Below are 13,548 nucleotides of genomic sequence, written 5' to 3'. Positions count from 1 at the left end.
AATGTCATTGCGTTATGATAGCAGCAGGAGGGGAGGGCTGGGGAATGGATGGAGCTGACAGGCAGGGGGGGAGGGGGAGCAGAGAGGAGAGCTGCGGATGATGGAGGCACGTAAACTGACCACCGTGTCAGAGCTCAGCAGCAATAATAAACCGTGGTCAGTTTACGGGGGGGGGGGGGGGGGGCATAGTCAGGCAGGATCAGCCAGGTTTTTTTAGGTTGTACAGGTGGCCACATTAAAAAGCACTGTGCTGTATAACATGCTTTAAGGGAACAGGGTCCATTTTTTTTTTTTTTTTTTTTTTTTTTTTCAGGGTTACAAACACTTTAATCTACTGTGCAGAGCTGCTAAGCAAGCAGTACAACCTGCATGTTTCATAAACACATAAGACTGTCTATCTCCCAAGCATATGTTATTACAAACTATACATGGAAACAAGGTTTTTAAAACAATAGATTATCTTTAAATGAAGATGCGCAACTAAAATTTACATTTAGGGTGGATTGACGCTTAATCCATTTGGTAATGTGAGAAAATGTGTATTTTGCACAGGCTCTTGTATTTCTCTCTTTGTTTAGGTACATTATATAACACTATTAAAAGTAAGCATATTGACAAATGTGTCATATCATGAGCAGCGTTGAGAACCAGGCATAGAAAAGGAATCAATAATGTTGGTTTTCCAAGTGTTTCAGATAAGTTAAACAATGTAGAAGTAGCTATGAACATTTTTATTTTATCATCAGGGATATAGTGGTGTGTAAAGAAAGGGAATAAGAGGGAATTTGCCCATTTTTCTTGGTTGCCTTTATATAGTTTTCTCTTATTTCTCTCGACATATTATCAATATGCTTACCATATTGTGTCATAGGCAGTTATACAGGTTGAAGCAATGTGAGCACTTCTGCTGAGTTTGCCGAGTTAGCTGTCAGCATGGATCTATTTTTTCTTTGGCATTTTTTTGTACTCAGGATTACTTTTTAAAGTAAAATTAAACACAATCACTCTTTATAGATTGTAAAGTGGAACTAATTGATGGCAGGTAGGCTTCTCTTGAAGATTGCAGAAGAGCCTCAGTATGTCTCCTCTGCAATAGAAACTAATTTTCTGCATGCACAGCTCCCTGCACATTCTTGGCATTCTTTGTGGCCAGGATAAATTTACTCCTGTGTGCATTACTAGTAGGTTCACCATCCTGGGCCATCCAATCAAAATGGTTGAAGATGTCCAACCCGGAAGAAGCCCGGGCGAAGATGTTAGTGAGTGAGCTTGCTTGAGGATAGTTAAATGTTAATGTGTTTTCAAAAGTTGTTTTCAATCTTTTGAAATAGCTTTCACTAAAATAGTACTTGGTAATTCTACCCTAAAAGGTCCTTGTTCAGGCACTTGAACCTGTTATGATGCTGTGTGTCATCTGACCAGGATCTAGATCTGGGGTATTGAATTAAAAATCATGAAGGTCCAATCAGTAAAATTTTCTTCCAGCCGAGGTCTGACTCATATGTTTGACTCTCAATGGCACCTCTGCACAATTGGCCAAAGTGGTACATTTTTGCAAGTGCCATATCGCATGATGCCACAATACCATGCAACTTGGTACAGTGCAATAAAAAAAAAAAGGATCAGGGACTTTTTTCTGTGTTCTGCTTATAAGGCAGCCCACTGAAATAAATGGGCCGCCTACACGCAGAACGCAGTACACAATAATGTAACCTTAGCCTCAGATCCCTCACATCATAATCCCTTTTTCTTTATCGTACATCATGGGACACAGAGCCTTAAGTAATTACTTAATGAGTTATAGCCTACCGTCAGGTGTTGACATTGGTAAACCCTAATTAAGGAAGTTTACTCCCCTATATAACCCCTCCTCCTTCCAGGAGCACATCAGTTTTATCGCCAGTGTCTAAGGTGTTGGTCACGAGTGAAGAAGTGCTCTGAGGAGCTCCAGGAGAGATCCATGCTGGATTTAAATTCCTCCATAAAAAGAAACCAGATCCATCCAGAAGTGCCACTGAGGCCTAAAATGGATGATACCTGGGACCTCGTATTCGAAACACAAGGTTTTTCCTGTAATGCCTCTCTTAGTAGGGCTGGACCCCAGGAACCCAGGGCTTAGGTCTTGTTACATTACCTCAAGCTTCCTGATGTGGGGTGCTATACAAAGCCCAAGGCAGTTGGACCCAATTTTTAATGGACCCAGTCCTTGAAGGTTTGTTAAACGTAACCTGCCGTGATGGGTGAAAGCTGGATTTTCTGTTAAATCAGCAAAATCTTGCGGCGAGGACAAGGTAAGGAAAGAGAGACTTAGATATTAAACACATCTATACATTTCTTTAATTGAAGGAAAAATGTTGTCATGCCTTAAAATCTCCACTAGATGGAGTCTATGCACATACCTTACTCTGTTGTCTCACTGTTTGCTCAGTTCCATGCCTGGCTGTACAGCGTGTGGAAGCAGATTTTTGCAAGGTAGGAAAAGCTGCAAAAAATGTCTTTTCCCAAGGCGTCTTTCAGGACAGCACCTGAGAGATAGCGACTCCACCCACCTGAAACAGGAAACGCCTTCTTCCTCCAAACTTTAAAGGGAGGCGCCTCCCTACCATACCTCAGTTTTTGTGTTTCCTCCGGCCCGGAGGGAACATCTTTTAGGAGGGGAGTCTAGGTCTCTTAGGTGCTCCTGGGAGACGGGACTTCCTTCTCTTTCCTCCTTCAGGAGACCCGCTGTCCTCCCGGCCTACCCAAGCCTTTGCAGCGGTAGCAATTGGGCTCCTCTTCCCCCCTGGTGCTCAGTGAGAGCCGTAGACCCGGTGGCCTGCGCGGTCATAGGAGCGGCGGTGCGCGTGCGCCGCCGCCATGTTTTGTGCCGGCAGTCGCGCCGGAAGTGACAAGGCGGGTCACTGGGTCAGCAAAAACGTCATTTCCGGTGTGGATGCAAGGGGGGAGGAGGGAGGACAGGAACTGGCGCCTACTTCCGCTTCCGGTCCGGTGCAGATGCACTATGGGAGTCCGGAAGCGGCATATGAAGCCACAGGTGGAAAGCTGCACACCAGAGATGGAGGACTCAGCGTCTGCAGCGGTGGGGACAGGCACCAGTAAAGCTCAGGTAAGAGCAGCAGTTTAAGTCTGCCTTTCTTCCTTTTCCTGGGTTTGGTCTATCTCTTTTTTTCTCTACCCCCTAGTGGCAAGGGGCCTGTCCGGGCACTAGAGGCTGACTGGTTTCTTCTTAGTGCACCTGTGGGTGATTCTTGTGTAGCTGAGACTGGGTCTCACTAAAAGGTCCCCTGGTTTTTTTCCCTTTTTTGTTTTTTCTCTCACAGGCTAAAAGCTCTGACTCAAAAAAGAGATGTCCTTCTTGCAGGGCCAAAATGGGAGAAAACTGGAAAAAAGTCTTATGCATGCATCACTTCTTTAGTTAAGGAGGAATCAGCTTCGGTTTGTGATGACCTGGTTGCCTCTGTAAAGAAGGAACTATACGCCACGATTCAGACTTTTCGTGACTCTTTAGTCAATCCGGCTGCTAGTCAGCCATCCACTTCTGAGGCTTCCCAGGGTTCTATTTCTATCCCCATGGTAGAAGCTTTACCTGAAGACCCCTCAATCAGGGAAGAGCAGTCCCCTGCTCCTTCTGTTAAAGATTCGGAGGAGGAGGGTGAGGAGGCGGAGTTGGCTCCTTCCAAATTCAAGCTTTCCCTAGAGGAGGTGGACAGACTCCTTAAGGCTATCCATGTTACACTTGGCTTAAGTGAGGAAAAGAAGGAGTTATCTCTTCATGACCGCATGTATGCAGGGTTAAATGAGCCTAAGAGGCGAACATTTCCGGTCCATTCGGTCATTTCTGACGCCATTACTAAAGAATGGCAAGATCCAGAAAAAAAGCCCTTTTTTTCCAGAGCCCACAAAAGGCGCCTCCCTTTTGAGGAGGACCCTTCTGCGGTGTGGAATAAGGTGCCCAAGTTGGATGCGGCATTTTCGCAGGTCTCAAGATCCACAGACCTGTCTTTTGAACACATGGGGGTTCTGAGGGATCCAATGGACAAAAGCATGGATCTTTTGCTCAAGAGATCATGGCAATCAATCATGAGCAATTTAAAGCCAGCAATGGCCACAACTTGTGTAGCCAGGAATCTGGAATACTGGGTGAACCAACTTAGATCTCATATAGTGGCAGATTCCCCCAAGCAGGAGATCTTAGATTCCTTTCCTACCCTGATCTCTGCGGTTGCTTATATTGCAGATGCTTTGGCTGAAGCTATCAAAATGAGCTTTATGGCTAAAAACCTGGCCAGGTGATACAGCTTCAAAGAATAAACTTTGTGGTATTCCCTTTTCAGGTGACCTTCTTTTTGGCCCTGATCTAGATAATATCCTAGACAGAACTGCCGATAAGAAGAAGTCCTTCCCGGTCAAAAAGAAAAAGCAGACCCCAAAACGTCTTTTTTGACCTCAAAAAATTCAGCAGCAACAGCAGGATAATAAGTTTCAGGACAGGAGAAAAAATTGGTCCGCGCAAAAGGCGAAGGGCAAAGGCGGAATTCTCTTCCGTCCTTCACAGGCCGAAAGCTCACAATGACTCATCCCTGCGGGTCGGCGGAAGATTACGAGAGTTTCTTCCGCAGTGGTCAGGGATAACTTCAAATCAGTTTATTCTGACCACTCTCTCGCAGGGTTATACTCACGAGTTTTCCAGAAGCCCCCCAAGATGGTTTCTGATGACAAATGCTCCTCAAGATCCAATAAGGGCCCTGGCCATGAAGTCCTCTCTGGAGGAACTGATGCAACAGGGCGTAGTAATCCCAGTGCCACCAGAAGAATGGCACGAGGGCTTCTATTCGCATGTCTTCCTGGTAATAAAACCAACAGGAAGATTTCGATTAATTCTCAATTTAAAACCATTAAACAGAGCCATCAAATACAGAAGGTTCAAGATGGACTCAATTTTCACCGCCAGAAATCTTCTGACTCCAGGTTGTTTCATGGCATCAGTGGATCTAAAAGATGCATACCTGCATATTCCAATCTCATCCCAGTCCCAGAGGTTTCTCAGGTTGGTGGTAAAGATGGAAGGCAGAATTCAGCATCTGCGATTCAGAGCCCTACCCTTCGGGCTATCATCCGCACCCCAAATTTTCACCAAGGTAATGGCAGAGGCCCTAGCTCCGCTGCGTCTTCAAGGAATTGCAGTAATTCCTTACTTAGACGATCTGCTATTTTTCGCCCCCTCAAGAGAGGAATTGAGGAGCAATTTAAGCAGAGCATGCAGCCATATGGAGTCTTTAGGTTGGATCCTAAATCTCCAAAAATCTTCCCTAGGATATATAATAAATTCGATAAGCCAAAGAATTTTTCTTCCTTCAGAGAAGAAAGAAAAAATCCAGGATACAGTGTCTTTCTTGCAGACCAACCAGCAGCTGACGGTAAGATTGGTCATGTCCGCTCTGGGTGTTCTGACTTCGTCAATGCCAGCTATTCAGTGGGCAAGACTACACTTCAGACACCTGCAGGCCTTTCTTCTGAGATCTTGGGATCACAATTTGGAATCCCTAGAATCAGAGGTAAAAATTCCAACCCAAGTGAAGAGGTCACTATGGTGGTGGAAAAGGCAGGATATCCTATCGGAGGGGTTAGTCTGGGCCTTTCCAATCGGAAAAAGGCTGACAACCGATGCCAGTTCCTGGGGTTGGGGAGCCCACCTAGGAAAAGGTTTCACTCAGGGAAACTGGTCCAGAAAAGAGGCGACAAAATCCTTAAACTGGAGAGAGCTCAAGGTGATCGACTTGGCTCTGAAGTCATTTGCTCAGGGGCTTCAGGCCCAGCATGTTCAAATACTAACAGACAATGCCACGGCCGTGGATTATATAAACAGGCAGGGAGGTACAAGGAGCAAATCGCTGCAAGTACTAGCCATGAGCATTCTCCGATGGGCAGAAGGACATTTGCTGTCTCTATCAGCAGTCCATCTAAAGGGATCCCCGAACAGGGTGGCGGATTTCCTGAGCAGAAACCCCATTCAGGAAGCAGAGTGGTCGCTGAACCCGGAGGTTTTCGCTATGATTGGCGAAAAGTGGGGGCTGCCAGAGGTGGACCTGTTCGCCTCAAAAGAGAATGCCTTGGTTCCGCAATTTTTTTCCCTAAACAATCACGACGGGTCATTAGGAACAGATGCCTTCCATCTTTGCTACGCTTTCCCCCCATTCCAGTTAATTCCCTTAGTATTAAGAAAAATTCAAAGGGAAATGGTACCAGTTATCCTAATCACGCCTTTTTGGCCAAGAAGGGCCTGGTTTTCAACCGTTCTGAGAATGGCAGTCAGGCCTTATTGGCATCTGCCCCTCAGGCACGATTTACTATTTCAGGGTCCAGTAAATCACCCAGAGGTAGCCACTTTGGCGCTCACAGCCTGGTGTCTGAAGAGCAGCTTTTAAGAAGCAAAGGTTTCTCCAACCGATTAATCTCAACACTATTATCAAGTAGGAAAAGGGTGACTAGGAATATCTATTCCAAGATCTGGAAGGTTTATAATACATGGTGTAATTCATCTGCCCAGGACCCAGGGAGTCTTGTTACCATCCTGGAATTTTTACAAGTTGGTGCTGACAAGGGACTAGCAGTTAGTACCTTGAAGGTGCAGGTTGCTGCGCTAGCAGTGTTCCTAGAAAGATCTGTGGCCTCAGATCCATTGGTAACCAGATTTTTCAGATCCCTTACGAGATCCAGACCAACACCACTTAAGTTGTTTCCCAAATGGGATCTGTCGATAGTCCTTCAGTCTCTAACAAAGAGTCCCTTTGAACCCTTGGAAGAAGCGCCACTCAGATATCTCACTTTTAAGTCTGTGTTTCTGATTGCCATGGTCTCTGCACGCAGGATCAGTGAGCTTAATGCTTTATCAGTTAAGGAACCCTATTTGTCTATCTTCCCAGACAGGGTTATACTTAGAACAGATCAGAAATTCTTACCAAAGGTAGCTTCAGTGCAGAATCGTGTTCAAGACATTGTACTTCCGACCTTCTGCCCCAACCCAACAGGGGAGAAGGAGACTTGTTTTCACATGTTGGATGTTAGAAGAGTTTTGTTATGTTACTTGGAAAGGACAAAGCTCTTTAGACGTTCAGATTCACTGTTCGTGCTATTTTCGGGCAACAGGAAAGGTTGGCTGAAACTAGCCATTTCAGAGGCTTATTCGCATGCAGGTGTGTCTAATCCAGCAGGAATTTATGCACACTCAACAAGAGCATTAGCGGTCACTTGGGCAGAGAGAGCTGGTGCCACCCCTGAACAAATTTGCAAGGCGGCAACATGGTCGAGTTTTCACACATTCGTGAAACATTACAGGCTGGACCTCGCATCTGCTAATGATCAGGCGTTTGGCAGAAAGGTCCTGCAAGCTGTTGTCCCGCCCTAAGGGGGTAAGTCTCTGTTATCCTCTCAGGTGCTGTCCTGAAAGACGCCTTGGGAAAAACCAAGTTAGACTTACCGGTAACTTGTTTTCCAGAAGTCTTTCAGGACAGCAACATCCCGCCCTATTGTATTGTATATACTATGCTGTGACTAACGTATGTGTTCCAACCGGGGCCGGAGGTCTTCTCTATTACAACTGAGGTATGGTAGGGAGGCGCCTCCCTTTAAAGTTTGGAGGAAGAAGGTGTTTCCTGTTTCCGGTGGGTGGAGTCGCTATCAGGTGCTGTCCTGAAGGACTTCTGGAAAACAAGTTACCGGTAAGTCTAACTTGTTTTTTTTCTTCCCCTGATGGGACCAGAGGGTTAGGGGGACAGCAGACCTGTACCCCCCTTACATTTCACCACCTCCGTGGGGGGAGACGGAGGGTTCCGCTATTATACCGCTGAAAGTTTGTTACTGTGGCTGTATTTTTTACACAGGTCTGTGCCTCACTGCAGGAGGCTTTGCCGCCCCTCCCCCCCTTATGTTGGGTCTGGGAAGGGGGCGGAGCCTAATGCAGGTGCAGTGAAAGGACCACTGACGAACGGCAGGCTAATAGCAGATAAATACAGCTGTGTCAGTCTCTCCTCTGCTGATGAGGAGGAAACAAGCTGCCTGCACACAGGGACACACGAACTGTGGGACACGTATGGGTGGCAAAACTGGCATTTCCTGATTCAGGAAGGACACCCTTTTCCAGCACCAAGCTAAACTGTATAGCAATTTTAAAATTATTGACTATTTTCAGCGATTTTGTGAAATGTGTATAGCGCCTCTGTTTTTGTACTTAGGACTATGCCTGCCAAAAAAGACACCACAAAAGCCAAAAGAATAAAGGTTTCACCCCCAGGCATTGGGATTTCAAGCTGTATTTCCAAGCTGTCTTCCTTGCCTGAATTACCAATCATGGCAACTCGGGGTGAGCCATTAGAGCAAATTGTTGGTGCAGCTGCCTCTCACATTTCAGCACCTGCATATGTGACTGAAGAAACCCTTTCCTCCTCACTCCAGGGTCTGGAAGAAAGACTAGCGGCTTTAATCTAATTTAATTCTCCATTCAAATGGATAGGAAACGTACTAGGTCCCCCTCCCCCGCTTCAGCTTTACAGTGGGGACACGATGAGGTTCTACCCTCAATCAATCAAGAAGAGCTTACCAATGATTCTTCTACTGAGGAAACAACGGTAGATGAACCTTTTTCAGCTTCTCTGAAATCTGAAAAATTGCTGATACAAACTCTTACAGAGATGGTTCGTTCCTCTATCATGCTGCCTCTAACAGAGTCTCATGAAAATGTGGCCTCTTCTTTAGGTTCCTTAAAACCTTTGCATCCTTTGCATGCGTTTCCTGCGCACGCATTACTTGAATAGCTTATTTTTTCAGAATGGGATAATCCGGATAAACATTTTCTCCCTCCTAAGAGGTTCTCAATTCTCAATCCTCTGGAGGAGAAATTCTCAAAAAAATGGAAAGTACCAGCAATTTACGCTGCGATTTCCAATGTGAATAATAACTTAACTTGTCCTGTAGACAATGCACAGATGCTTAAAGATCCAACAGATAAGAAGTTGGAATCCCTGCTAAAGTCTGCTTTTTCCATAGCGGGTGCCGTCACCCAGCCCGCAGTCGCCACGATAGGCGTCTGCCAATCCCTAAAGGACCAATTCAAACAGGCCCTTAGAGAGCTTCTTACACAACAAGCTCAAGATTTCGCTGAACTACCTAAGGCATTATGTTTTGCCATAGATGCCATCAAAGACTCTATTGACCAGGCATCCCGCCTCATGCTTATGCTTGTACATATGCGCAGAATCCTGTGGTTGAAAAATTGGTCAGCTGAAACACCATGTAAAAGCCTCCTAACTGGGTTCCCCTTTCATGGGGAGCGACTATTTGGAGAAGACTAGGATAAATATATCAAGACAATTTCTGCTGGAAAAAGTACCTTTTTATCAGTCAAAAGAAAATATAAACGCCCTGCATTTAAACAGACTCTTTCCCCTGCACCAGGGACTTCTGCCTCTAGGCAGTGGCGACGGCCTCCGCCGTCAGACTCTAGAGGAAGGACTCAGGGTCAGACCCAGGCTCAAAAGAAGCCCTGGGGTAGGAAATCTGCAAAACAGAATCCTAAAGCCTCATCATGAAGAGGCAACCCCCCTCACCAAGGTGGGGGGAAGACTTCTGCAATTTTCAGAAGTCTGGAAAAAGGAAAATCAGGACAGATGGGTTATTTCCATGGTAATGCTGGGGTACAAGCTGGAATTTCCGGGACTTTCCACCATCTCGCTTCTTGAGGTCAAGCGTTCCCAAAGATCCAGAGAAAATACAGTCTCTGTTTCAGGCACTAGACCGATTAATGTCTCAAGGGGTGATCATATAGATACCCACAAAAAAGCAAGGTCTGGGATTTTATTCAAATCTTTTTATGGTACCAAAGCCAAGTGGACATGTCAGACCCATTCTAGATCTAAGAAAGCTAAATCAATTCCTGAAGATCTGCTCCTTTCGCATGGAGACAATCAGGTCGGTAGTTTCTATCCTTCTAGGAAGAGAACTTCTGGCATCAATCGACATCAGGGATGCATATCTGCATGTCCCTATATTTCCTGCTCATCAAAAGTTTCTGCGGTTTGAGTTAGAACAGCAGCATTTTCAATTTGTAGCCCTGCCTTCGGGCTAGCCACAGCACCTCGGGTGTTCACCAAGGTGATGGCCCCACCTCTAGCCAGGTTAAGGGCATAACAATCGTAGTGTACCTAGACGATCTATTACTTATAGATCAATCAGTGACTCATCTGGAGCAAAGCGTACGCACTACAACCAACTATCTGAAAAGTTTGGTTGGATTCTCAACCTAGAGAAATCTTCCTTAATACCGCTAAGAAGGCTGGAGTACTTGGGTCTGATCATAGATACAGCCCAGGAAAGGGTGTTCTTGCCTCAGGCAAAAATCCACTCCATAAGAGAACTGGTGCAGAGGGTCAGGTCAAATGGCAATCCCTCCATTCGCCTCCGCATGAGGTTGCTAGGAACCATGGTAGCTTCATTTGAAGCAGTTCCTTATGCCCAGTTCCATTCAAGACTGTTGCAAAACAGTATCCTGTCTGCTTGGAACAAAATAATTCAAGCTTTAGACTTGCCAATGTGGCTGTCCCCAAGAGTGGCCCAAAGCCTCACTTGGTGGTTATTAACCCAGAATTTGCTGAAGGGAAGATCCTTCAGGCCAGTCATCTGGAAAGTGGTAACAATGGATGCCAGCCTTTCAAACTGGGGAGCAGTACTAGAAAAGACAGCTGTCCAAGAACAGTGGTCAAGTACCGAAAGAAGCTTGCCCATCAATATCCTACAGATTCGGGCATTGGGGACTCCGGACGTGGATCCTATAGCATCCAGGTTCAACACGAAGTTGGTCAACTTTGTGGCCACAACAATGGGTCCATTCACATGTGGAACGGATGCGTTAGTGACCCCATGGGATCAGTTTTCACTGATCTATGCATTCCCCCCTATTCAGTTGCTGCCTCGACTTCTTTGCAGGATCAAGCTGGAAAGAAAGCCGACAGTTCTAGTAGCACCAGCTTGGCCCAGAAGGTCATGGTACGCAGCAATTGTAAAGATAGCAGTGGAGGGCCCATGGTCCCTCCCACTACGGCCAGATCTGCTCTCTCAGGGACCGATATTCCATCCTTCCTTACTGTCTCTAAATTTAACAGCTTGGCTATTGAAAACCACATTCTAAAGAAACATGGACTTTCCGGGTCAGTTATCTCTACCCTTATTAATGCTAGGAAGCCAGCTTCCAGAACTACATATTATAGAGTCTGGAAGGCTTATGTTTCCTGGTGTGAATCCAAGGGTTGGCACCCTCGGAGATATATTATAGGCAGAATTCTTGCCTTTCTACAGTTAGGGGTAGAAATGAAATTGGCCTTAAGTACTATTAAAGGCCAAGTCTCAGCTTTATCGGTCTTATTTCTAAGACCACTTGCTACTCATTCTTTAGTCCGGGGCTTTATACAAGGGGTGACGCGGCTTAATCTGCCCGTCAAACCTCCCTTGAACCCTTGGGACTTAAACTTAGTTTTGTCTGTGTTACAAAAACAGCCATTTGAACCAATACAACAGATTCCCCTAGTCCTTCTGACAAGAAAGTTGGTATTTTTGGTTGCTATATCCTCAGCAAGGAGGGTTTCAGAATTGGCTGCTCTTTCTTGTAAAGAGCCATATTTGATTTTTAATGAGGACAGAGTGGTGTTATGCCCTCGTCCAGGCTTTTTGCCAAAAGTAATTTCAGGTTTTCACCTGAACCAGGATATTGTCCTGCCATAATTTTTTCCAAAACCATGTTCCAGGGAAGAAAAATCACTACATTGTCTTGATGTGGTGAGAGCAGTGAAAATCTATTTAAAGAAAACTGCTCAGATTCGTAAGACTGATGTCTTATTTATTCTGCCGGAGGGTCCTAAGAAGGGACAGGCAGCGTCGAAATCCACAGTTGCTAAGTGGATTCGGCAAGTGATAATTCAGACTTATGATTTAAGGGGTAAGATTCCCCCGTTTCAAGTTAAGGCGCATTCTACCAGGTCGGTTAGTGCTTCTTGGGCAGTGCGTCATCAGCCTACATGGCTCAGATCTGTAAGGCCGCGACTTGGTCTTCAGTGCATACATTCACAAAATTTTACCAGGTGGATGTAAGGAGGTATGAGGATATCGCCTTCGGTGCAGTGTGCTGGAAGCAGCAGTATAAATTCTCAAGTCTGGGTGTACCCTGCAGGTTGTTTTCTCCCACCCCTCATGTGGCATTGCTATGGGACGTCCCATTAAGTAATTACTTAAGGCTCTGTGTCCCATGTGATGTTCGATAAAGAAAATAGGATCTTTATAACAGCTTACCTGTAAAATCCTTTTCTTGGAGTACATCATGGGACACAGAGGTCCCTCCCCTCTTTTTTGGATACAAGTATATTGCTTTGCTACAAAAACTGATATGCTCCTGGAAGGAGGAGGGGTTATATAGGGGAGTAAACTTCTTTAATTAGGGTTTATCAGTGTCAACACCTGACGGTAGGCTATAACCCATCAAGTAATTACTCAAGGCTCTGTGTCCCATGATGTACTCCAAGAAAAGTATTTTACAGGTAAGCTGTTATAAAAATCCTATTATTACATCAGTGTTCTCAGTCCCCCTGCACATCATCCCCCTCAGTCCCCAACCCCCTTCACATTCCTGTCCTCAACCCCTTTATAGTACCCCTCCTTTACATTGCAGTCCCCAGCCCCCCTTCACATTCCTGTCCTCACCCCCTTTATAGTACCCCTCCTTCACATTGCAGTTCCCAGTCCCCCTTCACATTTCTGTCCGCGCCCCCATCACAAAACTGTCTGAACCCTCTTTATTGCACCCCCCTTTATAGGACCCCCTTCACATTCCTGTCCTCGCCTCCTTTATAGCACCCCCTTCACATAACTGTCCTCACCCCCTTTATATCACCCCCCCCATCACTTTCCTGTCCTCATCCCCTTTATAGCACCCCCCTATACATTGCAGTCCCCAGCCCCCCCTTCACATTCCTGTGCTCACCCTCTTTTTTTTAGAACCCCCCCTTCACACTGCAGTCCCCAGCCCCCCTTCACATTCCTGTCCTCACCCCCTTTGTAAAATTCCCATCAGCCTTCATATCACTCCCTTTTCATTCCTGCCCTTCCTCCCTTTTATATCACCCCTCCTCCTTCATATTACAGTTTCTGATCCCCCCTTTTCATCACACCCAGCTTCCCCCGTCCTTTATCACAATAACAGTGCCCTCTTCCCTATCCTACCTTACACAGTGCGGAGGGTAGGAGGAAACGCAGCTGACATCGGAAGTGCAGCAAAGGGATGGACGGAGGGCGGGACCTGCCCCAGTTAACTGATTGGTTGCTAGAATGCAGGGTGGTTCTAGCAACCAATCAGTTAACTGGGCCAGCCCCCGCCCTCCGTGCATTGATGCTACATTAAGGCATCTTATTCTTTTTAAATTCCGCTGCCAATACAGTGCATCTTAAACCACACCAATACATGTAATGTGTAACTGCACACTGCAGTAAAGCATGTGAGAATGTAATCCC

General features: G+C 45.9%; 1 protein-coding gene across 4 annotated transcripts in view; it reads left to right on the top strand.

Moving 5' to 3' along the window:
- PIGN (phosphatidylinositol glycan anchor biosynthesis class N) overlaps window positions 1–13,548 on the top strand; it is a 637,819-nt gene that overhangs the window by 57,832 nt on the left and 566,439 nt on the right. The window lies entirely within an intron of this gene.

This window comes from Aquarana catesbeiana, linkage group LG05 (assembly GCF_042186555.1).
Source record: "Aquarana catesbeiana isolate 2022-GZ linkage group LG05, ASM4218655v1, whole genome shotgun sequence".
Taxonomy (NCBI): Eukaryota; Metazoa; Chordata; class Amphibia; order Anura; family Ranidae; genus Aquarana; species Aquarana catesbeiana.
The sequence above is the reverse complement of the archived record's forward strand: the minus strand, read 5'-3'. Positions and strand labels throughout refer to the sequence as shown.